At 50.1% G+C, this 25,395-nt stretch overlaps 1 protein-coding gene across 2 annotated transcripts in view; it reads right to left on the bottom strand.

The window, feature by feature from the left end:
- The window catches only part of NOL4L (nucleolar protein 4 like), a 131,866-nt gene that overhangs the window by 34,939 nt on the left and 71,532 nt on the right, over positions 1–25,395 (bottom strand). Inside the window, exon 1 of one of the 2 annotated variants that reach the window (XM_040247556.1) lies at positions 1,297–1,382. The exons of the other annotated variant lie outside the window; for it this stretch is intronic. The gene's annotated coding sequence lies outside the window, so the exon portion shown is untranslated. Of the gene's footprint in view, positions 1–1,296; positions 1,383–25,395 lie in introns of those variants that run through there. 2 annotated transcript variants of the gene reach the window in all.

Raw genomic sequence — 25,395 nt, 5'->3', positions numbered from 1 at the left:
CCATTTCAGGTGAAATCAGGAGGTTATTAATCTCCCCTCAGAGCAGACAGAAAGAAAAATCAATGTTTTAGAGGGGGGAAAAAGGTTCCATTTGAATTAATGGGTTTGTGGCTTCTCCATTGATCTGCGCCTCTTCACACTTTCTTTTTGTGCTTTTGTGCTCTTGGGGAGGAGGGAGGAAGAAGGGAATGGGGAGGAAGGGGGTGGGCCTCCCGATAAGGAAAAGGACGGTCTAACCTTAACCTTTCTCCAGGAATAATGCTAATTAGCGAGGCTTAATGAGAACTTCCCCCAGGAAGCGCGGCCCGCTAGGGGCGACTGGACTCGGGCAAACGCGGCTCCAGGTGGGCGTAGAGGCGGGGGGGCGGGGGGGTCACTTCTGAACCCGAGCGGCTGGAATAAAAACGTGAAGTGCACTCCCCCAACCCCCGCCGCCCGAAAAAGAGTCCAGCCTCGGAGAAGCGAGAGCGGCGGACGGAGGTGTAAATCCAACTTAACCCGAGCGCGCGCCCAGGCTCTGGCCAGCTGCCCCCGACCCATGCGCCCCGGTCCGTAAGGAATGCCCCTAAGACAGGGGCCACAGAAACCCCAAGCTTCTGCTCCGATCCTTCACTTGACAGGGGCCCCAGGTCTGGTCCAGGGAGGGGCGGGGGTCTGCTGAAGTGGGCTCAACTCTGCAAACCCCGTCTCAACTCCCCGCGCCGAGGCAGGGAGCCCCTCCCTGCCACTCAACGCTTCCCGTCCTCACATCTCCAAACAGTCTACTTCCCTTCTCGCTACGGCCTCGGCGGCGGCCACTCTAGCCCGGCCCCCACCCCGCCGCCTGCGAATGCCTGCCTACCCGGGACGCGGTGCCGAGCCCGCCGCAAACCGTGCGGCCGCGGCACAATACCGCGGCGCGGCGCACACAATCACCGCCCCCCAGGACCGGCGGCGCGCACGGCGCGGGAGTGGGGTGCGCCCGGCAGCCCCCCGCACTCGGGGCCGGGCGCCCCTCTAGAGAGCCCCGCGGCCCCCGGAGTGCAGGCTTCACCGCCCCCACCCCACTCGGTCCCACTTACCCGCCCCCCGCCCCGTGCCCCAGCCCACTCCGCCCAGGGCGCAGCCGCTTCCGCGCGCCCCCCTCCTCAGCCGCGGCGCAGGAAGCTCCCCCGCGTCCCCCTCCCCGGAACCCCCCCAGTCTCCCGCCCCCCTAACCGCAGCTCAACGGCCGGCGGCAGCGGCGGGAGAAGGGGGGGCGGCGGCCCGGGGGCCCGGAAACGGCCCGATCGCGGGGATCCGGGTCGGACTCCGTACCTGGGCGGGAGGCGAGGCGGAGACGGGCGGTCGGGCTCGGCGAGTGAGCGGGGCGGGCGGCGGTGACAGCCCTCCAGCTCCAGCTGCTGCTGCTGCCGCCGCGGCCGCCCGGGGAGAGGGGCTGGCACCGCCGCGGCGCGTCACTGCCCGGCCCGGGGGCGGGGGTGGCCGGGGGGAGGGCCCAGGCGAGCGGCGGCGGCGGCGGCGGCGCCGCGGCCGGGAGGGAGGAAGGGGGAGGGGGGCACCGGGCACGGGGAGGCGGGGGAGGGGGGCGGGACCCGGCACGGGGCGGGGGCCGGGGGGAGGGGAACGCACGGAGGGCTTACGCTGGGGGAGTAGGAGGAGCAGCCCAAGGAGGTGGAGGGGCGGGCGGGCAGGCGGGAGGAGTGGGCCCGGGCGGGGGGAGGGGGAGAGAGGAGAAAGGAGGGAGGGGGAGTGGGGAGAAGGAAGGAGAGGGTGCTGGGCCAGGTAGGGGGAGGGATGAGGGCGCGCTGGACGCGCCGCCGAGCGCTCCCGGGGGTGAGCGCCCTTAAGGGGGAAGCGCTAGGAGGAAGATTCTTGCGGGGGACGGAGCCCGGGAAAGAAGGCGCTGGGGTCTGTGCCCGCCCCTTGCTCCCGGAGGACCCAGTCTTCGAGTCCGGGGTGAAGGTTGGCGGGGGGCGCGCGGTCGGCTATCCGCGTTCAGGCCAGAAGAGAGACTTGACCCAAAGAAAGTGACTCAGGCACCTTTAGGAACTCTCAGCACCCTGGGCCTTCGGCAGCCCTCGACCCCTACGTGTCCCGGGGTTCCCAGGGGACGCGGGTCCTCGCTGGGCGGGGCTGCTGGGCCAGAGGCCTGGGCCCCCCGGCGTTCAGAGCGAGCCCCGGGTCTGGGAAAGACAGGCACGTGGTTGGCTCTGTGCTGCCCGCCCCCCAGCCTCTGGGCCCCCACCTTTTCTCTATCAAGTTCAAGCTCGGGCTCCTCGGCGTTGCTGCCCCCTCCCATCCCCCTCCTCTATTCCGCACCGTCTCGCTTCTTCACTCTTCCTTTGTCTCTTTCCCACCACTTAGTTTCCACCCTCCCCTGCTCCCCTTCCCTACTGGCGGGCGCCTCGGAGTCCGGGTGCGCTCACCTGTGCGACCCAAACGTTTCCACCATCTCCAGCGCCCGCCGCCAGCCTGCTCCCGGGTCCGTCCCCGCTCCCCCTCCCGCCGGTCATTGTGCTCCCCTAAACCACACTGCGCGGGCTCCTGAAGACGCGCAGGATACAGTCGTAAAGTAACAGGATAACATCAAGAATGCTGCTCCATCCCAGACCCGGGAGCGCGCGGTCCAGACACAGCATCGCAGTAGGCGGAAGACCCGCGCGGATCAGAGATGCGGTGCCGCGCGCAGACGGTCCACCTTGGGTGCAGGAGAAGACCGCACCGGTCGTCGCGGGGGTGTGGGACCCCGGACCTCTGAGCAGCCTCAGACTCAGCCTGGAACGTAGCGCGCTCGTATCCCAAGAGCAGAATTAGACCCCCCCACAAAGCAGGATTAGATGCCTACGGAGAAGACGGGTCAGGGGCAGACTCCCCCTCCCCAAATCCACACCCTCCAACAGGTCAGCCTTCAGAAAAACTCTGTGTTTTAACGGGGTTGGAGAGCTGCCCTCGTAGAATTCTGTGAGGAAATAGCAAAAAAAAAAAAAAAAAAAACCCACCAGAAACGATCCCATTTCCTGATTCCTCTGGTCGCATCCAAAGAGGAAGGGCAATTTCTACTGGCTTTACGCTACAATTCATTCACAGGGAAACCAGCGAAGAAAAGAAAACGAGACAGCCAGCGGGATTGTTTGCAATTTTGAAACAGACTGCCTTTAACCCTCCAACTTTTTTTTTTTCTGTAAAAAGCCTTTTTCTTTCTTCCACTGAAAGCTTTGCATTGTGAACAATCCGAGGTAAACAAGGCTCCCTCTACAGGTACGAGTTAGAAATACAATATCACAGGTTCAGGGCTCAGTATTCACCCATTAGAAAAATAAAAAGATGACAACACATTGAATTAACAGCGCACACACTTCCTTCTGCACACGCTAAAGATTTCACTGTCGATATAAGCCCCACACTTATTTTTAAAAGAGGCTCTAAACATGTTACTCATTAGCACCTTTCATCCCTAAAACCAAATGTGTTTTCAAACCGGTTCTCTTCCCTCTTCTCTCGATGAGATCTTTACATCCCCTCCTCTGTGGTAGGAGACAGTTTGGAAACTTCACTGCCTTATCTGTCCACACACAGATAACGATTTTTAGAATTAACTAGTGGCCATGATTCTTGAATTCATACAGGGAAATGTGGCTGTTTCCAACACGGGAACTGCCCTTCCTCACTCTGCAAATGACATAATTCAAGCCCAGGATTTCCCATCTCTTCCCCCAACATTTCTGGAGACCTTTGACTTCTCCTGGCCTGAGTCACAATTTCACAGCAATGGTGGACATCTGGGCTTGAAATATAAACCCAGATCCAGCTGGTGTTCAAAGGCGGAATTGAACCCAGATAACCCACCTCTTCTCTGACAAATAAGAGAGCTAGTGCCGCCCAGAAGGGCAGAGCAGTGATTTTCTCTAGGCATGAAATGTGAACTCATTTACCATCCCTGAGATAAAACAGCTCCAGCCCCATTCGACCCACAGGAAGTGGCTGGGGGCCCTGGAGAAGCCTGGCTGTTTAGCAGCACTGTGAATTAGCGGAGTTTTCCTGTGTGCTGAAGCCTGCAGAAACCTCCTGGCTCTTTAATTCCTGCAGGAGCTGCCTACTCCTTGAGTAACCTTGTGTATGTGTAGGTTGTTTTCAGTGTCTTTGCTCATCTCCTTAAAGTGGCCACAGCATGGGTCCCAACAAGGAATGGCATGACCTAGTTTCTTGACCACTAATTCTCCCAGTGATGTGTCTCTTCTTCCAGCCCCAGTCTGGTGAGAGACCACAACAGAGAAAGGCTACTCTTGTCTGCTTAAGGGTGCTGTACTGTCTTCATATCCCCTCCAGGCTCTGCATACAGTGGGTGCCTTTGTAAATGGCGGCATTTGCTCTGTGGAGCTTCTTAAGCAGCAAACCACTCCAGGCAGATTCCCATATGAAATGAGCATGCTCCAGGAGCAGGGACCTGACCATGGGAACCAGTAGTTCGTGATTAGGAATAACAGGATTTTATCGTGACCAGAATAGATACTATTCAAGCATCTCAGTGCATTCAAAAATGCTTTTCCCTGCAAATCACTTATAAAAGACACATGTACCTGCCCCAAGGCAAGGGTGACAGACACTCCCCAACTAAGTGATCAAATCAGCAGACCCTGAAGTGGAGCCCACCTGAAACGATGTGCTCACCGCCTGAAGGGATGCAGTGAGAACATAGCATCACCTGTGTTGACTTCTCCCCATGTCAAGTCCTCCCGCGCAAAATGCTTAACCTGAATCTGATCATGAAGAGACAACCAGACAAGAAATACTGAAAGACAGACTCTCCACAAGTGTCCCGGGCTCCTCAAAGATTCATTGTCATCAGGCTGACAGTTCCCCATCACGAGACCAAAGAGAAATAACAACGGAGTGCGAAGTTTGGCTTCTGGTGGGATCCTGGAGACATGGGATGCGGTGGTGATGGGGTGAAGGAAGAGCAGAGATGAGGGGGTGAGGGGTGGAGGGCACACAGGGGAGATGAGGTGGGCTCTGGGCTGAGTAGCCAAGGAAGCCCCTCAGTGTGAGAAAGCCCACATGGGCCCTGCCCCTGGGATGGTGGAAGTTGACCCCTGGGTGAAGACCTGGGGGCACAGTCTTGCAGGTAGAGGAAAACAGCTAGTGCATAGGCCCTGAGGCGGGAAGAGGCTTGGAAAGAGCAAGGGGGAGGTTGGGAGGAGGGGAGGGCCCAGCACTCAGAGCCTTGGACACTGCCGCGATGTGTGGCACTTTTATTCTAGGAGCGAGGAAGTCATGCAGTCTAAATTATGAGATCAGAGGAGATTAGATTATATCTTATTATATATCAGGAGTGGTTTGGGGGTGACCATGAAGGAGGGTGGACTAGAAAGAGTTTAGCCAAATGGGACTGGTTCCAGTTCTGTGACACCAAACAAGTGTCCTGGGGTACTGGTTTCCTCATCTACAAAGTGCATAATAAAATAGTGTTTTTAATGTGTTTGACACCAAAATTTCCCCTTTGACATTAGAAACTGCCAGCCTCCCAGCTGTCCCCAGATGAGCCTCACCTCCAAGTATCACGCCCTGGGTCCCCCGGCACAATGGATAGGGCAGTGGAATTGAGGGTCTATGACTTCTGAGGTTAGGTTAAAACACAAGCTTGCTCCTTCCCCCAGAGGGAGTACTGGCTCAGCAGCAGCTTTTGTCGGCAGCATCAGGAGGCTGCTTCTCACAGTGCTGGTCAGCAGCCTCTCCATAGATGCTGCTGCACTAGTTTCCTCAGCGGCCAGTGGCGCCTGGCAGTTCCCATTTCACTACACGCTTGTCAGCGCTTGGTATCAGCAACCTCTTTCATCTTCCGCAATCTGATAAGTGAAAAATGGTGTCTCTCTTTGCCCTCTTCATTTGGGAATGGGAGCCTATATTTATGCATATCATGTGTTTACTGGTCACATGTAATTCTTAAAAAAAAAAAAACTATTCATATCCTTTGCCATTTTCTCTACTGGGTTGTGGTCTTTTATTTTTTGTAAGAATTATTTAGAAAGGGAGGATATTAGTCTTTTGTTATAAAATTTGCAAATATGTTTTCCTTTTGTTATTTTTATTTTGTTTACAATGCGATTTTTTGCCATATGAAAATTTTACATTTTTATATCATCCAGTTAGTTTTTTTCCCTTAGGGCTTTAGGATTTCAGGTGTTTTTTTTCCCCACTCTAAGATTATAAATGTAATTCACCCATATTTTCTTCTAGAGCATTTATAGCTTCATTAGAGTTAAATCTTTATTCTATTTGTAATTTTAGGAAGTGAGGAAAACTGAGAAAATCATAATTCAAAAAGGCACATGTACCCCAATGTTCATTGCAGCACTGTTTACAGGAGCCAGGACATGAAAGAAACCTTGATGTCCATTGACAGATGAATGGATAAAGAAGATATAGTACATATACACAACAGAATATTACTCAACCATAAAAAGGAACAAAACTAAGTAGTATGTCATGATGTGGATGAACCTAGAGTCTGTCACACAGAGTGAAGCAAGTCAGAAAGAGAAAAATATCATATATTAATGCATATACATGCAGTCTAGAACAGTGGTGCAGGCGAGACTGCTTGCGGGGCGGAAGTAGAGACACAAGCGTGGGGAATGGACCTGTGGACACAGCAGGGGAAAAGGAGGGCGAGGTGGATTAAGAGAGTAGTACTGACATGCGTACACTACCATGTATAAAATAGCTAGTGGGAAGCCGCTGTGTAGCACAGGGCGCTCAGCTCAGAGCTCTCTGATGACCTAGAGGAGTTGGGTGGGGGAGGAGGGAGGCTTAGTGGGGAGGGGATATGAGTATACATATAGCTGATGTTGTTGGTTGTTGTACAGCAGAAACTAACACAACCTTGTAAAGCAATTATACTCCAATTTAAAAATAAAGAAGTGTGGCGAAGCTCTAGCTTATTCTGTTTTTTAATGGCTATCCAAATTGTCCCAATACCATCTTTTAAATAACTCATCTTCACCCACTGACTGGAAGCACCATGTTTATAGAGTACTAATTTTCCATTATTTTGGGAATTGCCTATTCTATCGATCTGTGTATTCCTATCTCGACAGTATAGCTCTGGAATATATTTTAATGTCTGGTAGAACCAGCACTCACCTCTCTGCCTACCATGACCTGTCCCTGCGTCAGCATGATAGAGACAGTTAATCCCTTCCCACAGCAGACAGTGGTCTAGGTGCAGCACAGTTATGACATGGGGGAGGTGTTTCTGATTAAGGGGCTGTTAGCGGGTGGCTCCTGGGTAGCTCAAACAGTGAAGAATCTGCCTGCAATGTGGGAGACCTGGATTCAATCCCTGGGTCAGGAAGATCCCCTGAAGAAGAGCATGGCAACCCACTCCAGTATTCTTGCCTGGAGAATCCCATGGACAGAGGAGCCTGACGGGCTCTAGTCCATGGGGTTGCAAATGAATCAGATACAACTGAGTGACTAACACCTGGAAGAGGTAACATCTACTCTGAACCAAAGAAGGCTGGAGGACTGTGACAGGTGGCCAATGGAGAGGGCTTTCCAGCAAGAAGACGAGCACGGCTAGAAGCTCCAGGCTTTACCCAAGCCTGGACTCAGAATACCTGGTCTTCAGGCTGGGCAGTAACTCAGCTTGTCCGTTTATTCCTCACATGCGCTGATTTTTGCTCAGCTGGCTGCCAGCTCACAGTCGGTTTGACACCTTTGTGGAAATCCAGGAGAAGCTGTCCCACACTGTTCCCGCACACCTTCCCTATTCAGATAAATTTCCCATGATGCACAGAACTGAGAGCCTGACTTGTCAAAATGCAGTTTCCTAACAACCACGACAAAGGTTAAAAACAACAGTTTCATCAACTGCGTTTTCAGAAATATGTTGTTTTAAAATGCCATCAGTTAATCTCTGTTCGTGACACTCTCCTACTCCACACCTTCAGTGGCTGCCCGTTGCTGGCAGACTCAGGTCAGAGCTCTCTGGCCTCATGTTTTAAGGGCTTCCACGGCCCAGCTGGCCTGAGAGCCTTTTGTTTCAAACTGTGAACTCTACATGTCCGACAGACTCACCTCTTCTGTCCCTCAATCACCCATGTGTGATCCCCCCCAAGCCTTTGATCAAGCATGCTTCCAGACATGTTTTTCCCCCCACAAACACGTATAGTGCCCCTCCACATGCCAGGCACCATATGATAAGTATGGGTGAGACAACAGTGGACATCACAGGTCGGCCTGCTCGGAGCCTGAGGGCCAGGAGGAGAGAGAAATTAAAGGACCACAGAGCTTCTAGTCACAGGATATGTGTTCAGTTTGCACATGACAGGGAAAGGGCCCGCTAGGAAGGAAGTACCTAGTAGGTGAAGGACATAGTGGATCCTGGAGGGCTCCACTGAGGAGGTGACGTTTAAGTTGGGCACTGAAGTAGAAAAATACTTTGGGCCACCAACAAAGACATCCTCCACCCCTGCCAGATGGAGGCCCCTCTGAACTCAGAGTGGCAGTCTCACAGACAACCCAACTGGCTCTGGTGACAGGTCTCTGTCAGTCTGATGTCACAACGCACTGGGGTCCTTCCCGTTTCCTGTATTATACATCTTCCCCAACTGGACCGTGAGCTCTCAGGGGTTGGGACAGGCTTTTAGATGGCAGAGTCCCAGGCAGCATTGGGCCCTGTAGGGACTCACCAATGCATTGCTCAGGACTCTGTCCTACCCTCTGTCCAGCACAGCCCTGAGGTCTGCAGCAGAGCTCCAAGTTAAGTGCACTCCCCCCTTAACACAGACCACACTTCACAGCTCCCCAGAGAGGGGCAACCTACCTCCTCTCCTTTCTGTCGTAGCACCTCTGGAGAGGCTTGGTCAAAAAGCCAAGACCAGCCCCAGTGGCACCACTGCTCCTAAATGTGCACGGGACAAAAATGAGTTCAGACGGCCCTTAAAGAACACACACTGGAACGGTCATAGCAGCACTATGCACAGCAGCTCTGGCCCGGGGACTCCCAAGTGTCCATGGAGAACGGATGAGGGTGGCTCACGTGCTGTGGAGTACTGCTCAGCAATGGGAAGGAACAAACGAGCAGCACAGGGCAACACGAGGACCCTCTCAAACTCATGCTGTGGGTGAAAGAGCACACACTGTAGGATTCTACTTATATCAAGTTTTAGAATAGGTAAAAGCCGTCTGTGCTAGGGACTACACTGGTGGTCCAGTAGTTAAAAATCCACCTTGCAACGCAGGAGACTTGGGTTCAGTCCCTGGTTGGGGAACTAAGATCCCACATGCCGCAGAGCACCTAAGCCTGCACATTGCAGCTAGAGTCCATGCACCACAATGAAAGATCCCGCAAGACATAATGAAAATCCCACATGCCACAGCTGAGACCTGAAGCAGCCAAATAAATAAAAAAAGAAAAGAAAAGCAAGCTGCGCTATTGGAGGTCAGGAGACTGGTCACCCTTGCTGGGGGCTAGTGACCAGAGGGGGACATAAAGAGCCTGTGGGGTGCTGACCAAGTTCTGTTTCTTGATGTGAGTACTGGTCACAACAGGTGGATTCTGTTTGTAAAAATTTACTAAGCCATCCACTTAATGATATGTGCTCTCTTCTGTATGTGTGTTAAACTTCCATTAAATTTGAAAAAGGGGGAAAGAAGCTAAGGCCAGTTACTATGGCTGAGGTCAATGTAATGAATTACCACAACCCACACAACACCGGGCACTGTGCTGGGTGCTAGGTTACGTGACCTTATTTCACCACCCAAACAACAAGGGTGATATTAATTGCCACTCTGCACATGAAGAGTAGGGACTCTGGGAGGAAGATTAAATGACACATCCAGTCACCAACAGCTCAGAGACCAGGGGACATGCTCACAGTCACAGAACAAAAGTTAGTGGCCTTGCTGGGGTTTGAAGCAGGGTACACTGATCTCCAGAGCACGTGGTGGACTCCAGGTGGGATCACCAAGCTGGACTGCGGGATGCTGTGCTTCACCCACCTCCAGCAGAGCAGAGAGAGGAGCCTTCCAGGGGAAGTCTGGGGCTGGGTGAGTGGGGGCTTCCCTGGGCTGGGAGCTGGGAATGGGCCAGGGCTGCTCCACGGTGGGCTTCTCCGTGCAGCCCCCGAAGGCAGCTGAGCCTGGAGGCCTACTGGGTTGCAGCTCTGGCTGCTCCTCAGCAGGTGACCGGAGGGGCAGGGGGGTCCCTCTGAAACTGGCACAGGTGGCACTTCCCATTTCAGCCCTGAATCCCTCCATGATGAAGCTGTGGGTGTGTGTGTTGGGGGGCAGGGGTGGTATGTGGCAGCCAAGGCTTTGGGGCCAGAGCTGGTGCACAGAGGACTTTCTGGTGGCTGAGTCAGCTTCTAGGGTAGGGGTGGAGCAGGAGAGTAGGGGATGGGCTTTGTTTGCATTTGGGCCCTTCCTCAGTGTGATTTCAGGCAGGTGACTTCTCCACGCCTCAGTTTTTTCATCTCTGAAATGGGGGTACAGTAACAGAAGCTTGTTTCTGAAGGCTGCCTGCCATGCAGCTTAACCGCAGGGAAGCCTGCAGGGTGTGGACTGATGCCTGGTGTAGAGCACCTGCCCAAAGCCTAGCTACTGTTAATAGTGATGTTGATATGAAAGGTAAGTAATTAATGATACAGACATTGGTCAGCAAACATTTATTGAGACCCTACTGTGTGCCAGGGCCTAACCCTGGTGAAGGACTGTGGCAGTGAGATAAGCAGACCTGGGCGAGCACTCGTGAGGCTGCTGCTGCAGGGCCCTCAGCCTGGCCCTGCCCTCACCATCGCTTCCTTTCTCCCTTCCCTTCTCCCCGCTACCTCCCCGCCCATCCCTTGGGAAATAACAGCGTTAACCTGGGAGGGAACGCAGCTCTCCCTCCCACTCACGCTGTGACTTCCAACGAGCTTCCTGAGCTCCCTGACACCGAGCCTCAGTTCCCCCATGTTGTTTGTGTGGGACCTGGTACAGAGATGGCCTCAGACAATGGTTCCTGCTCCCCTCCTCACTACCCGCTCCTCCTCTCCTTCCTCCCTGCTTCCCCTCTGTTTCCTTCTCTTACTGTTCTTCTCCTTGTCCGAACCTTTGGGAACTTAACACCCAAAGGCATTGTCAAGCTCAGTTGATGGCGCCAAGGCCACGGCAGGTACTGTGGACTAACTTACTTGATACCCAGACTCAGCATTTCTCCCTTCTGGTCTCAACTACAGAGGGGGGAGGAAGTGAGATTCTTTCTTTCCCAGCACCCCCATGCAGCTGAAGGTGGCCATGTGACCCTGGCCAATGAGATGTTAACCAAAGTCTGTTGGCAACTCTCTGGCAGTGCTTTTGCTTTGCTGGGCTAAGCTTATGCCACCCCTTCACATATTCCTCTTGCCCTGAATATGGACAAGATGGCTGGAGCAATAGCCACCAACTTGCAAGCATGAGGAAAAGGTCAACAGCGTGTCTCTGTGACGTTACTACCAACAGCTGCTCCTGCACTCCTTCTGTTTCAGGTGTTAAAAAACCTTCATGTTTTGTTTCACAGCCAGCTGAGCTTTTGGACTCATAATAAAAGCATCACTGTCTGATTCACAGGGCTCCTGTTCGTGGATGGACTAGACAGCAAGGCCTCACTCCCATGTGGCCTTTCCTCTAGTGTAAACTCAAAGAGACAGATGACCAGGGTTGTGTTGAGGCAACTGCTGTGACTACTGCGGTGTGGCAGGGGGACTCAGCAGAGGGAAAGGTGCCAGGCTTTGCACAGGTGTGCCCGGGCACTCCCCAGGCCGCAGCAGTGTTCCAGTTAAAGCAGGTCTTCTGTTTCTGCTTTTTCTCGAGGTACTTGGAGCCATTCCAAACATCCAAGCCTTAAAACAACCATGGGGCTGGCACGGCATGGGCTCCGTCACTCATGGCTACTGAGGAGGAAGCTGCCGGAGAGATAGGAGTGGCCAGCCTGGGGCCGGGCTGCCTGTGGTCATGCTGGGCCGGGGCTCTCTCCTGCCTGTGTACAGCACCCCAGCCCACAGCTCAGGGCTGTTCAGGCCCTGTGACCAACTGCTGAAGGCGGGCTGGTGAGGAGCAGGAGGCCAAGTTGGGCAGCGCTCCGGGGCCCTTTCCCATCTTTGCCGGCAGCACGCCTGCTTGCTGCTGACCCTTGACATGTTAACTTCCTTCCTAGAAGAGTTTCCTTGAAGAAAGGAGTTCCTCTGTCACAAAGTAAAGTTTAAAACCACTGAAGTCTGGCTCAACCTGCTGTTCCAGAAACAGAGAAGCTGCAGCAGGGAGAAGTGAAAGTCAGACGGCTGGCTGGCGTGGGACAGGGCCACACCTAGGGTCAGAGTGGCGGGGCTGTCCTAGCCGCTCATCCCTACTGGCTGTCAGCTCCAGTGAAGCCTCTGCCGTGGGGCAGGGCCACACCTAGGGTCAGAGTGGCGGGGTCTCTCCTAGCCACTCATCCCTACTGGCTGTCACCTCCAGTGAAGCCTCTGCCCTTCACCCTCAGGCTCTCCACGCATGTGACAGGCGGGCCAGAGGGTGCTGTCCTCTGTAGGCTGCTGGGGCTTCTCCCAGGCACACAGGCCCCTTGCTCCCCTGTCCTGGCCCCCTTGCTGTTCCCTCCCCAGGGCCTTTGTACTCGCTGTCTGCTCTACCTGGAAAGCCTTTCCTCCATGGGACTGGCCACCTCCTCCCATTTGTGTCTGGGCTTGGATGCCATCTTTTCAGAGAGGCCTTCTCACAGAGGGGCAGACTATCAGCGGTCTCAGTTTTACTTCACTGCCCCAAATCTCTCACTTTTGCATATCTATGTTTTCTCCTTTCTTCTTGACTTATCATCTCTGTGGCCTGTGAACGCCCTGAGAGAGGGCCCATTGTCTACCTCACTCACTGCTGTAGCTCAGTGCTCAGGACAGTGTCCGAGATGTTGAAGGAATCTGAACGATATCTGCATGAACGAAGAAGTTTCTAAAAAACATACCAAAGAAAGTTAATTTGCTTATCTAATTCCTTCATTTCAAAGAGACAGTATTTAGAAGTTAAACTTAGTAACATATAGTTTCAGGACTACATTTGATCATAATGTCATAGTGCAATTTGTTGAATACACTATTTAATTTTAAAATACATTTTATAGAGAGATTTTTAAAAATTATAGCTCCAATTTTTATTGCTAGTATATAAGCACATATATACTTTTTAACATTACTGATATATAAAAATAAATGTCATTTAAAAGCTTTTCTAACAACAACAACAACAAAAAACTATACAAACACAGGGTTACAGGGAGGGCAAGGGTCTGGAGGGCTGTGAGCAGAAGCTGTGGGCCCGTGCCTCCTCTGTCTAGGTGGAGGAGGGGGAGCTCCCAGCCCAGCAGGGGTCAGCGGCTGGTCACCCTATGAGCAAAAACGAGGCAGCGGTACAAACTCACAGAGCGACACTGCTGTGCCACCCGGTAATGAGGTAAACATAATCACAACCTGGAAAAACCTTGCCCATGCTTCTTCGAGTCCACCCAGAGCCATTATCTCTAATTGATCTCCAGACATCAGCTGCTGAAGTGTCGGGAACCCTCCTGCATTTTCTAGGTCTGGTTACAAAGCCCAGGCCATCCACCCACGCACCCACCAAGGGGTGGAGGGGTCAGGTCTCCTGGAGCAGCTCTTTGCTAGAGGCTGGGACCTGTCTGGGCCCCACCTGAGAAGAAGCCATCAGGCTGGCAGGGTCAAGGAGGTCAAGATGCTGGGTAAAAGCCACAACCCACCCGAGCTGAGCAGCCTGCATTGCGGTGCCTTAAGCAGAAGGCTCCAAAAGCCACCAGGGGTCTCGCTCTCAAAAACATGTGACTAAAAAATAGAACTGGAGAAAACGCCCTGCCCAAGATATCTCCCTTGTCCTAGACGATCTCTAAGAACTGCAGTCACGAGTGCTGTTGTTAAACACAACAACAATAACGAGACTCAGCCACGAGACAAGGCCCCTCTGGGTCTCAGGCAGGCCAGATCCAGAATGGAGGGGGGCGGTCAAGGTGGGCAGCTGGTTCAGTGACCACATGGATGTTTTGATTCGCTCCTTCCTGGCCTAGCCAGGGAGAGATGCCTCTACCTTGCCCCCACCTTTTCCCTTGACAAAGATAAAAGCATCCCAGGGCTGGCCCGGCATGCAGGACTCTGCTCCAGGCACCAGGCAGCTCTCCTGCCTACACCAGTAAATTATGGCCACTGCATGCATTTTCCCCCCAGATAATGAGGTTGAAAGGCTGTGTCGGCATCCTCGGGTGCATGGGGCTGGATTCAGTAGCCTGGAAGGGGACTGAGACTTTAGGAGCAGATGGGGACAATGAGCTGTTGGGGTTTGGGGAATCTACTAACTGCACCAGGCAACTAACTGGCTTTCGAGACAGGGTGCTGGCTCATTTCTGCTCCTTTCCCACAGTCCTTCAGGGAAGTAGGAGGAAAGAAGACAGATACAGATGTCTCTGAACCCAGGCTGCCCTGGCACAACAGCCATAGTGCTCATTTGCTTAGAGTATGTGGAAACTGCAGCAAGTTTCTTGAAAGCACTCAAGGACTGTCAGTGAAACAGTGACTTAATGTTCACTAAAACAACGGTCACTGGGGCCTTCCTTGGTGGCCCAGTGGTTGAGAATCTGCCTTGCAATGCAGAGGATACGGGTTCGACCCCTGGTCTGGGAAGACTCCACGTGCTACAGAGCAACTTAGCCCGGGTGCCGCAGCTACTAGGCCCACGTGCTTTAGAGCCCATGCTCCACAACGAGAGAAGCCACTCCAGTGAGACGCCCTCGCACGGCAACTAGAGAGTAGCCCCCACTTGTCACAACCAGAGAAAGCCCTCTCGCAGCAAGGAAGCCCAGCGCAACCAAAAATAATTAAGAAATAAATAATAGACGTGTCCTGTTCTCCCTGTCACCATCTTCAGGCGGCTGAGAACGCTGGGCTGCTGATGTTTTTAGCTGCCAGTTTCCTTCAAGGGACCATGATCCTCCTGGCCCCCAGCCCAGCTTGTTTGCTGGGTGAACAGAAAGGCCTGTGGTCAGCGTCCCAGCCTTACGTTTATGCGGCCGCATCAACGGTGTCTCTGCAGCATCTTTCCCTCATCAAGAACGGTGTATGAAGTTTTTTAGGCATTAGACTTTTTTTTTTTTCAAGTAACTCTTTTTCAAGCCAAGAAAACGTCTAAAAAGAAAGACAACAAGGAAGGGAACCATTCCTGCTACATAGTAAGACGTATTAGTCATGAGATGTGTCGGATATTAAGACATATTAGTCTCGACATTTAAAGCAGTGTGGAGCTGGCACATGAATAGACAAAGAAACCGATGGACTGGATAGAAGTAGATTCTGTTTCAGATGGAAATTCAGTAAATTATAAAGGCGGCGTTTCAAATCAGTGGGAAGCAAATAGATTCTTTAATAAATGATGTTGACACAAAAGGGTAAAGGAGGATATGTATCTCAATACATATAAGCTCCAAATGGATCACAGATCAAATATGAAAACGTGTATTTTTTTGCTGTGTCAGCTGAGAGGGTCTAAAAGAAAGGACACCCCAGTAGCAATAAACACACTTGGCACCCAGATCTTGTTTTTTTAAAAATACGATTCTATAATAAAAGGAAGATACAACCGATTCTAGGATTGAGGTAGAAAACATACACGATGAGCCTGGAGCATCTTGTAGTACTGGAAGGTAAAAAAACATTAAAAAAAAAAATCCTACGAAAAACAAACCAACAAAAACCATTGATGGGGGTGTGTCAAAAGAGCACAAGAACCAACTGAAAGAGTTCCCAGTGGCAAAGCTGGAACAGTTTGAGCATCAAAACAGATACAGCAGTACTGGATTATAACACAAAGTCAAGAATAAACAGCCATATAAATAAATGATTGAATATATTTATAAATGAGGAAGGAGAGACAAACCTCCCATGCCAAAGAATTTGAGATAATGTATGTAGATACTTCACTCTCAAGGAGGGAAATTATAAAGCCCATTCCTTAGGTGTGCGCTATACATGGTTGACTTCCTTCCAAAGAGTACAGTTTGGAAGGGGGTAAAAGAATAACCTTACATTGATCAGACCCGACAAACATTAGGTCAGCCAGGTGCGATCAAGGCAACACCAATAGTCATGAATCACAGTGACAGTATGTACGCTTAACATGATGTGGTATGGGACTTCCCTGGTAGTCCAGTGGCTAAGAACCCGCCTTTCAATGCAGGGGACGCAAGTTTGACCTCTGGGAAGCTAAGATCCCACATGCCTCAGGACAACTAAGCCTGCACTCCACACCCCTGAGCCTGAGCCTTCTGGAGCCCGTGCCCCACAACTAGAGAGAAGCCTGAGTTCTGTAACAAAGAGTCTGGGTGCCGTGACCAAGACCTGATGAAACAGAAAAGAAACACGTGGTAAAAACAGCACTCTGAGTTTGGGATTAGCAAAGACAAGCTATTATATATAGGATGGATAAACAAAAAGTTCCTACTGTATAGTACAGGGAACTATAGTCATTATCCTGTGATAAACCATAGTGGAAAAGAATATGAAAAGAATAATACATGTGTGTGTGTGTGCGTAACTGAGTCACTTTGTTGAAATTAAACACAACATTGTGAATCAACCACACTTCAATAATTTTCTTTTTTAAACGACACTCTGTGGTCTTTCTCCTAATAACCCACAACCACAGTTTTACATTGAGAAAAACATCAGACAAATTCCAAATTCTACAAAATATTTGACCAGTATGCTTTAAAACTGTCAAGGTCATCAAAATCAAGGAAAGGTTGAGAAACTGTTACAGACAAGAGGAGCCTAAGGAGTTGTGACAGGTAAGTGTAATACTGTATCCCAGGCAGGACTGTGAAACAGAAAAAGGACAGGAGGTAGAAACTAAGGAAATAAACTATAAACTTTAGCTGACAAAGCGCCAAAGAATTGATGCCTTCAACTGTGGTGCTGGAGAAGACTCTGAGGGTCCCTTGGACAGCAAGGAGATCAAACTAGTCAATCTTAAAGGAAATCAGTCCTGAATATTCATTGGAAGGACTGATACTAAAGTTGGAGCTCCAATACTTTGGCCACCTGATTCAAACAGCCAACTCATTGGAAAAGACCCTGATGCTGGGAAAGATTGAAGGCAGGAGAAGGGGACAACAGAGGATACGATGGTTGGATGGTATCATCGACTCAATGGACATGAGTTTGAGCAAACTTCAGGAGATGCTGAAGAACAGGAAAGCCTGGCGCGCTGCAGTCCATGGGGTCGCAAAGAGTCTGACACAACTGAGCAACTGAACAGCAACAATTGGTTTACTAATTGTAACAAAGGTATCATACTAATGTAAGGTATTAATAAGGGGAAACTGGTGGGGATAATGTGGAAGTTCTGCTCTATCCTCTCAGTTTTCCTCTAAATCTAAAGCTGTTCTAAAAAACGAAAATACTAAAAGAGGACACAGAGGCAGAGTGGGGTTAGCCTTTTTAAGACTCAAATGCAGAAGTTACTAGAGAAAAAACTGAGAAGTCTGAGTACATAAAAACAAACACGACAGAACACGCACAGCATAAGCAAGATCAAAAGACAGAGGGCTGAGGCTGGGAAAGAGGCAACGGCTAACTCTGCAGAGTCAGAGAAAGAAAATGCGGACCTTCTTAATGATCCAGTGGTTCAGAGTTTGCCAGCCAATGCAGGGGACACAGGTTCAAACCCTGGTTCGGGAGGATTCGACATGCCAAGGGTCAACGTAGCCCATGCACTGCAACCACGGAGCCTGTGCTCCGGAGCCCATGTGCCTGGAATCCACACTCGGCACCAAGGAGCCGCCACAGTGAGAAGCAGGCACACCGCAATGAAGAGCAGCCCCCTGCTCACTGCAACTAGAGAAAGCCTGTGCAAGCAATGAAGACCCAGCACGGCCAAACATTAATTAGTTAATTAAATTATTTTTAAAAAGGAGGGACTTCCCTCGTGGTCTAGTGGCTGAGACTCCGAGCTCCCAATGCAGGGCGCCTGGGTTCAATCCCTGACCAGGGAGCTGGATCCCACATGCTGCAACTAAGACCCAGCACGGCCAAATAAATAAATAATTTTTAAAAATAATAAAAATAAAAAAGGAAAGGAAATGTAATCACAGTGTGCTAATCAACTCATTTATGAAAAACCTATACAGTCATAATAATATAAATACAATAATTTATCTAAATAGGGAAGTATGGATAATATCGAGGGATGGAAAAAGGAGAAATAATACATGTGTTTATGAGAGGGTGTGATTGGGTACATATTTATCTCCTTCAGCAAGAAATTAAACAACAGTAACCAAAATAGTCCAAACTGAAAAATCAAGAACTAGCAGTGTGAACACAATTTTTTAGAAATAGGAGATGAATACTAGAAGAGATAGCTAAAAAATAAGGAAGAAAAGAATCCTCTGATGGGTAGAAATTGAAGTGGGGAGGCTAGGACAGGATCTGCCATTTTTCTGTATGATTTTTAAGATATATATTTTATTGATAAACATAAAGGTGATTACAAGTAAATAAAAAAGATGAACACTTGCTAAGCTGTTTCTGAGGGTTAGCTGCCCTGGGGTTACACGGGAGGGACCAAGGGGCGCAGGGCAGAGCCTGAGAACAGCCACTACCCTCGCACATCTTCTCACAGCAGCAATGTGCCAAGGATCATTCTTTGCCCGCAGAAATCCAAACAGCAGCCTTGGTCAAGGTCAGTATTTCAGTGGCTTTTTGTTTTTCTCGCCGCAGTACAAACCTTCTGCAGTGCCAGGGACTTTTGGAGATGGGAAAAGGTTTGTGCTGCAGCTTCTCAGATTTTGAAAATGGTGCCAGTGGCATTCCAGGCCTTTCTTGGGTTTTCATGGGGGCAAGCCCAGCTCCCTTGACTCAGCTCCATAAAAGTAACAGTGGGGGCTGATCTTGGAGGCCTGAGGGGAGTGCCTGGGAGGAGGAAAGCAAGAAATGGAACTCTAGTTGAGAAGGAAAAAAGCTGTGGACCAGGAGGGCCTGGAGTTGGGAAGAAGGCAAAGGATGGGAACTAAGAGAGTGGCCCCAGCATATCTCAGTGGGTGAGCTCAGTGAGAAGAGGAGGAGAGGGACTAAATTCAGGCAGTGAAGGCAGCAGATTCAACATTCTCAAGTCCCACAGGGTCCACCCCTCATATTACTCTATGTAGATTTAGAGAGTAGACACTGATGCTCAAAGTATGAAAATACAGGTCTAGAGAAGTGGCTACAGCAAGATAGCAGCAACAAAAATGCAAAGGTGCTATAAAGCAATTATCCTTCAAATAAAAAATAGATTAAAAAATTAAAAATGCAAAGGTGAAGTGAAGAGACTGATGATGAGAAGATGCTGATGGCTGGGAAAGAAACATGCAGCCTCTCACAGTGAAGCCCAAGTTACTCATAGGACCTATTGTCTTCCTTCACCTCCGTACAAGGCAGACCTCTGAGGTTAAGAGGTCTCAAACTCCCCAAGGGCAGACCTCCAAAGTCAAGAGGCTCTGAAATTTTACTGGGAAACTGTGCTTTCAATCAGCATAAAATATCTCACTTTGCCCTATTTAATTTTTTTTTTGCCTTGAACTTGTTTGACATTTATAGTACTTCCCTCTCTTTCCTATGTTTTCATCTTTTTTTTTTTTGTCATTAAAAGAAGTCTTTTATAAACACCAAGAGGATTCTACCATTAAAAAACCTCATTCGAGCATTTTTGACTCTTTCTAGTGGAACTTAACCCATTTACATTTATTGTGATTTACTAGTGTTTGATCTTGTTCCTGTTAGTTTATCTATGTTTTCCATTTATTATAACTCTTTTTGATTGCTTCTTCTTTTATTTCTTCATTTAATTACTCTTGCTTTGGTTGCTTTAATTACTTTCTTTGGTTCTGTTATTTTTTTCTAGCCATTTAGGAGTTCCACATTCTGTTTTTATTTTGTGAAGATTGTTGCTTACTTTTCAAGAAATACATCAGCTTTTTCAAGAAGATGGTGTCGAAGGTAAAGGAAGCCCCTGCCCCTCCTGAAGCTGAAGCCAAAGGAAGGACTTTAAAGGCCAAGAAAGTAGTCATGAAAAGTGTCCATAGCCGTGCAAAAAAGATCACCCAACTTCTGACAGCCCAAAACACTGCAGCTCGGAAGGCAGCCCAAATACCCTCAGAAGAGCACCCCTAGGAGAGACAAGCTTGAGCACTATGCCATCTTCGAGTTTCCCCTCACACCAAGTCAGCCATGAATAAGACAGAGGATAACAACGCGCCGGGTTCACTGCAGATGCCAAGGCAAAAAATGAGCCCCAGGCCGTGAAGGAGCACTACGACACAGGCCCAGTGGACGGAAGAAGGCTTCTGTACAGCTGGCCCCTGACGATGAAGGTTTGCATGTTGCCAACAAATTGGGGATCACCTAAACTGAGTCTAGCTGGCTGTTTTTACTATTAAAAAAAGAACAACAAAAGAAACACATTAGAACCGCTGCTTCCTACTGCTACTGCTAAGTCACTTCAGTCGTGTCCGACTCTGTGCAACCTCATAGACGGCAGCCCGCCAGGCTCCCCCGTCCCTGGGATTCTCCAGGCAAGAACACCGGAGTGGGTTGCCATTTCCTTCTCCAATGCATGAAGTGAAAAGTGAAAGTGAAGTCGCTCAGTCGTATCCGACTCTTAGCGACCCCATGGACTGCAGCCCACCAGGCTCCTCCATCCATGGGATTTTCCAGGCAAGAGTGCTGGAGGGGGGTGCCATTGCCTTCTCTGGCTGCTTCCTAAAAGGACTATTAAATCCTTGGACATGGCAAAGTTTCCATTCTGCTATTTCTCTCTTGAGCTCACACCTTGCCTGGGCTTCGGGGCAGCCTGAGGATGGGGAAGAAGGAGATCATTGTTGCCATCAAGTTTATATATAATTTTATTTATTTATTTTTGGCTGTGCTGGGTCTTCATGCTGCACAGGCTTTTCTCTAGCTATAGAGAGTTGGGGCTACTCTAGTTTCAGTGCATGGGCTAGGCTCAGTAGTTGTGGCACACGGGCTTAGTTGCTCCTCGGCATGTGGGATTTTCGAGGACCAGGGATTGAACCCACGTCTCCTGCATTGGCAGGCACATTCTCTACCACTGAGCCACTAGAGGAGGCTGTCATCAAGCTATTAAATCTGGGTGCAGAGTCAGCATTTGCAGGTTCTCCGCAGATGGAAGTCCTACGAGTCAAACACTGTTTAAGTAAGTGACAGGATCTCACTGTGACCCATCCACTGTGCTTCTTCTTTGGGTCTGCCCATCTGGGGGGGGGGGGCCTGCTGAGCAGGAAGAAGCCTGAGTATGTCCATGAGAAAAGCAAGCCATAAAGAGGTGAGAACTCAGAGAGAGAATGAGCAGATCCCTGTTTTAATCCCTCCCTGTCCCACAGCCTGGTCTAAAAGATTAAAAAAGTAAATGTGGCTAGCCCCAAAGTGGAAACCACCCAAACGGCCACCAATGGATGAACAGAAATCAACAATGTGGTCTGTTTATACAATGGAATAGCATGCAGCCATAAAAAGGAATGAGGTTTTGACACATGCTGCCACATGGATGAGCCTTGGAAACAACACACTAAATGAAATAAGCCAGACACTGAAGGACAAATAATGTGATTCCACTTAAAAGAGGTACTTGGACAGTCAAATTTAGAAAGTGAAACAGTGGTTACCAGGGGCTGGGGGTAGGAGGAATGGGGAATTATTGCCTAACAGTTACAGAGTTTCTGTTTGGGGTGATGAAAAATTTTGGAAATAGGGGTAATGATTGCATAACATCATGAATGTACTTGATGCCAATGAACTATACACTTAAAAATGATTAAAGTGGCAAATTTCACATTTTGCCACAATTCAGAAAGTGAATGTCGAGAGCGTTTCGGAGTGGGCTTGTTTCCCTCTCCACTAAGGAAGATGGGAACCTGAGAAGTTTCACACGTGGAATGTGCTCATTTCCTGCCCCCAGCCCTCGCCTGGCTCCCTGGTGCTGACTGGGGAAAGGGCTCTCTCGTGACCTCCCTTCTAAGAGGCACATGTGCTGAGTCCCTTCGCCTCCTCTTTCTCCTTCCTTCTCCCCCTTTTCCCAAATTGGCTGTGGCCTTCCCCAGCCCAGGTCCTCCTAGAGCTGTTATCCCTCAGCGTCCCTCACCTGGACCTTCTGGGCTGGTCCAAATCTCATTTTAAAATAAGTGAGTGTCCCCTGAACCGCCTGGCATGTTCCTGGTCCCTTCCTGTTTCTGTTTTCTTATCCTGGATTACAGTTCCACGGCCACTGTCTTGTCCTCTCTACTAAGAAGAGCTCCTAGAGACCAGCTGTGCTGTCTTATTCATCTTCGTGGCCCAAGAACGATCTTGGACAAGGTCCTTCACTGTGTCTATTGAACCAAGGTTGCATAATAAGATTACCATCAACAGCAGCAGAGGTCACTGAGGCTTCCTCTGTGCTTCTAAGGTGCCCCAGTGCTGTGCTGAGCACTGCACCTGCTTTTTCATTTAACTCTTGGGCTAAATCTATGAGGTGTACTGGTATTATACTGTTATTACTCTCAAGTAACAGGAGAAAAGGACTTCCCTGGTTGCTCAGATGGTAAAGAATCCACCAAGCAGGAGACTCGAGTTCAATCCCTGGGTTGGGAAGATCCCCTGGAGAAGGAAATGGCAACCTACTCCAATATTCTTGCCTGGGAAATCCCAAGGACAGAGGATCCAGCGGGCTACAGTCCTTGATCAACTAAACAACAGGAGGGAAAAGGAGCCCGGAGAAGTGAAATGATTAGCTCCAGGTTACCCAGCTGTCACTCCAGCTTCTTTGGTGGGTGGGCTGGAATCTTGGCTGAGAGCAGTGCTGCTCTACACCGCCTCCTGAATGGAGCAGGAGGGCCAGTACTCTGGGGAAACCCTGGCTCTCTGGGCAGGGACTACCCTGCAGGACCCACATCTGGGCGGTGGAGGAGGGCAGTCTGCCCTTCCTCCCCCAACCTCCAAGACCCAGGGAAAACTCTGGGCCAGGGGAGAGCTGCAGAGGAGAGGGAGGCAGAGGTTAATGGAGACAAATAAGAGCCTTCATCATGCGGGTTTAAACAATGGAGCGCTGCACCGCTTCACACACTGCTGGGAGAACCATTAAAACCATTAGCGGGACATTAGTGCAGCTCCAAGAATTGAAGAGAGGGAGGCGGGAGGCGAAGGAAGGTGCTGACAGGCTTCCCACTCTGAAAGGAGCAAGGAGTTGGGGAGGGAGGGTGGCCAGGGGTTGCCCTGGGGAAGTTGCTAAGCCTCCCGGGGTCCCAGTTTCTGCTTCTATAAAATGAAAGTGTGTGTCAGGGAAGGAACACAGGATTTGTCTTTCTCCTTGGGATCTGGATCTGATTTCTACGATGGGGTCTTGGTTCAAACACTGTGATCTCAGGAAAGATGAGGTTCATATCCTCTATAACATGGATATCAAATTCTACATGTACCCCAGCAGGTAACTGGGCATTCACAAGGCAGGAGGAGACCTCCACCCCACCCAGGCCCCCTACCAAACCCCTCCTTCCCACATTTCCTTAAGCTTCATCTACTTCAGGCGGCTCCCGGTTCCCAAGCCAAACAAAGCTCTCTGCCTGCTCTGCCAGCGTCTCTGCCAAGGACGTTTTTTCTCTCCTCTAGCCCTGCCAGCGACCCGCTGCTCAGGACCCAGGTGACCCACCGCCTCGGATTCTAAGGAGAACACCCTCACCCAAGAAGTCCATGGAGAAATAGGGCCTGTGGCTGTAGCAGGGGCACAGGTTTGGATGGAAAAGATCTGAGTTGCAGTTCATGTCAGCAGTTGTGTGACCTTGAGCAAATACGGAAACTTCTTGATTCTCAGCTACGAAACCAGCAAGATGAGGATGATAATGTGACCCTGTTGAGCTGGGAGGGCGAGGGGTGATATTTGCAAAGGGTTGGACACAGAACAGGTACCTGAAACGGCATCCACCCTGCTTCCCTGTCCCTCCTCTGTTCCACCTCTAAGTGCTTCCTACAGACCCCAGAATGTTGATTTTTATTTTCCTTGTCTCTTTCACTGGACTGTGAGAGGCAGCAGGGCAGAGAGACTGTTCACCACTGTCTCCTTAGCACCTGCCAGCTCAGGTGCATGATGGATGGATGGATAGATGGATGGGGGATACGGGTGAGGAACGAGTGAGTGACAAGAGAATTATAAGATCAGCTTATCTGGTAGGTGGAAACATCAAGGCTTGGAGAGTAAAGAGACTGAATAATACAGGAAAGCAAAGCGGGTTGTAAAATGGTATGTACAGGATAATTCCGTTTTCTATTCAGTAGTCTGGAAGGTTGCACCAAAATATTCAGTGATCCAGGTGGTGGGAGGATGATGAGTTTTATCACCATGCTTTTGTTTTTTGGTGACGGAGGCCAGATGTATTTGTGTAATTTTTTTTCAGCATGAAAAATAGAATAAAATGAGACAGAAAACAAAACCAGTCTGCATGAAGAGATCCTAACACTCCCCTTGGTACATCTTGCACACAGCGCTGAAAGGGAATTTGGAAGATCAGCGGCTGGGGGTGCACTTGCTGGCCACCTCTGGCCTCATGAATGTGACCTGCACCCCTCCCTGGGACCCCATCTTATCAGAAGAATGCTTTGGAACATTCTTCATGACAGTCCACATCTCATGAGATCTTCACACCCAGCCCCCTACAAGAAAACACATTCGTCATTGGTAAAACTAAATGTGATTTCAGTTGTATATCTTCATGATGCTTTCCCAAATAAGGGGAAAAAAAAAAAAACCTGACTTTATCGGGTGCCCCTCACCTATTTTCAGCTCTATGTGGCCACCAAAATGACAGCTTGTGGGGGATTTTGTGTCTTAGGATGGAGGTCCCGGGAGGGTGGACCTAAATGTCTTGCATGTTGAGACACCATAATATTCACTGCATTGGATCAGATGTCAATATTCTGTTTTGTTCCTGTGAACATTATTATTGGAATTCCCAGGTGACACTAGTGGTAAAGAACCCCCCTGCCAGTGCAGGAGATGTAAGAGACAGGGGTTCGATCTCCTGGAGGGAAGATCCCCTGGAGGAGGGAATGGCAACCCGCTCTATTATTCTTGCTTGGAGAATCCTATGGACAGAGGAGCCTAGCGGGCTACAGTCCATGGGGTGGCAAAGAGCTGGACACGACTGAAGTGACTTCAGCACGTATGCATGGACATTATTAGGTTTTCACATTACCTAATATCCTCCGCAGAGAAAGACCCATTTCTCAGCACATTAATCCAGCACAACTGGACAAAGGTAACACGATTCTGTCCAGTTCACAAACAAACCCCACCACCCGTTCATTGTCTGCTCAAAGCCGAGGG

Source organism: Oryx dammah, unplaced genomic scaffold (assembly GCF_014754425.2).
Source record: "Oryx dammah isolate SB20612 unplaced genomic scaffold, SCBI_Odam_1.1 HiC_scaffold_10, whole genome shotgun sequence".
Classification (NCBI taxonomy): domain Eukaryota; kingdom Metazoa; phylum Chordata; class Mammalia; order Artiodactyla; family Bovidae; genus Oryx; species Oryx dammah.
The sequence above is the reverse complement of the archived record's forward strand: the minus strand, read 5'-3'. Positions and strand labels throughout refer to the sequence as shown.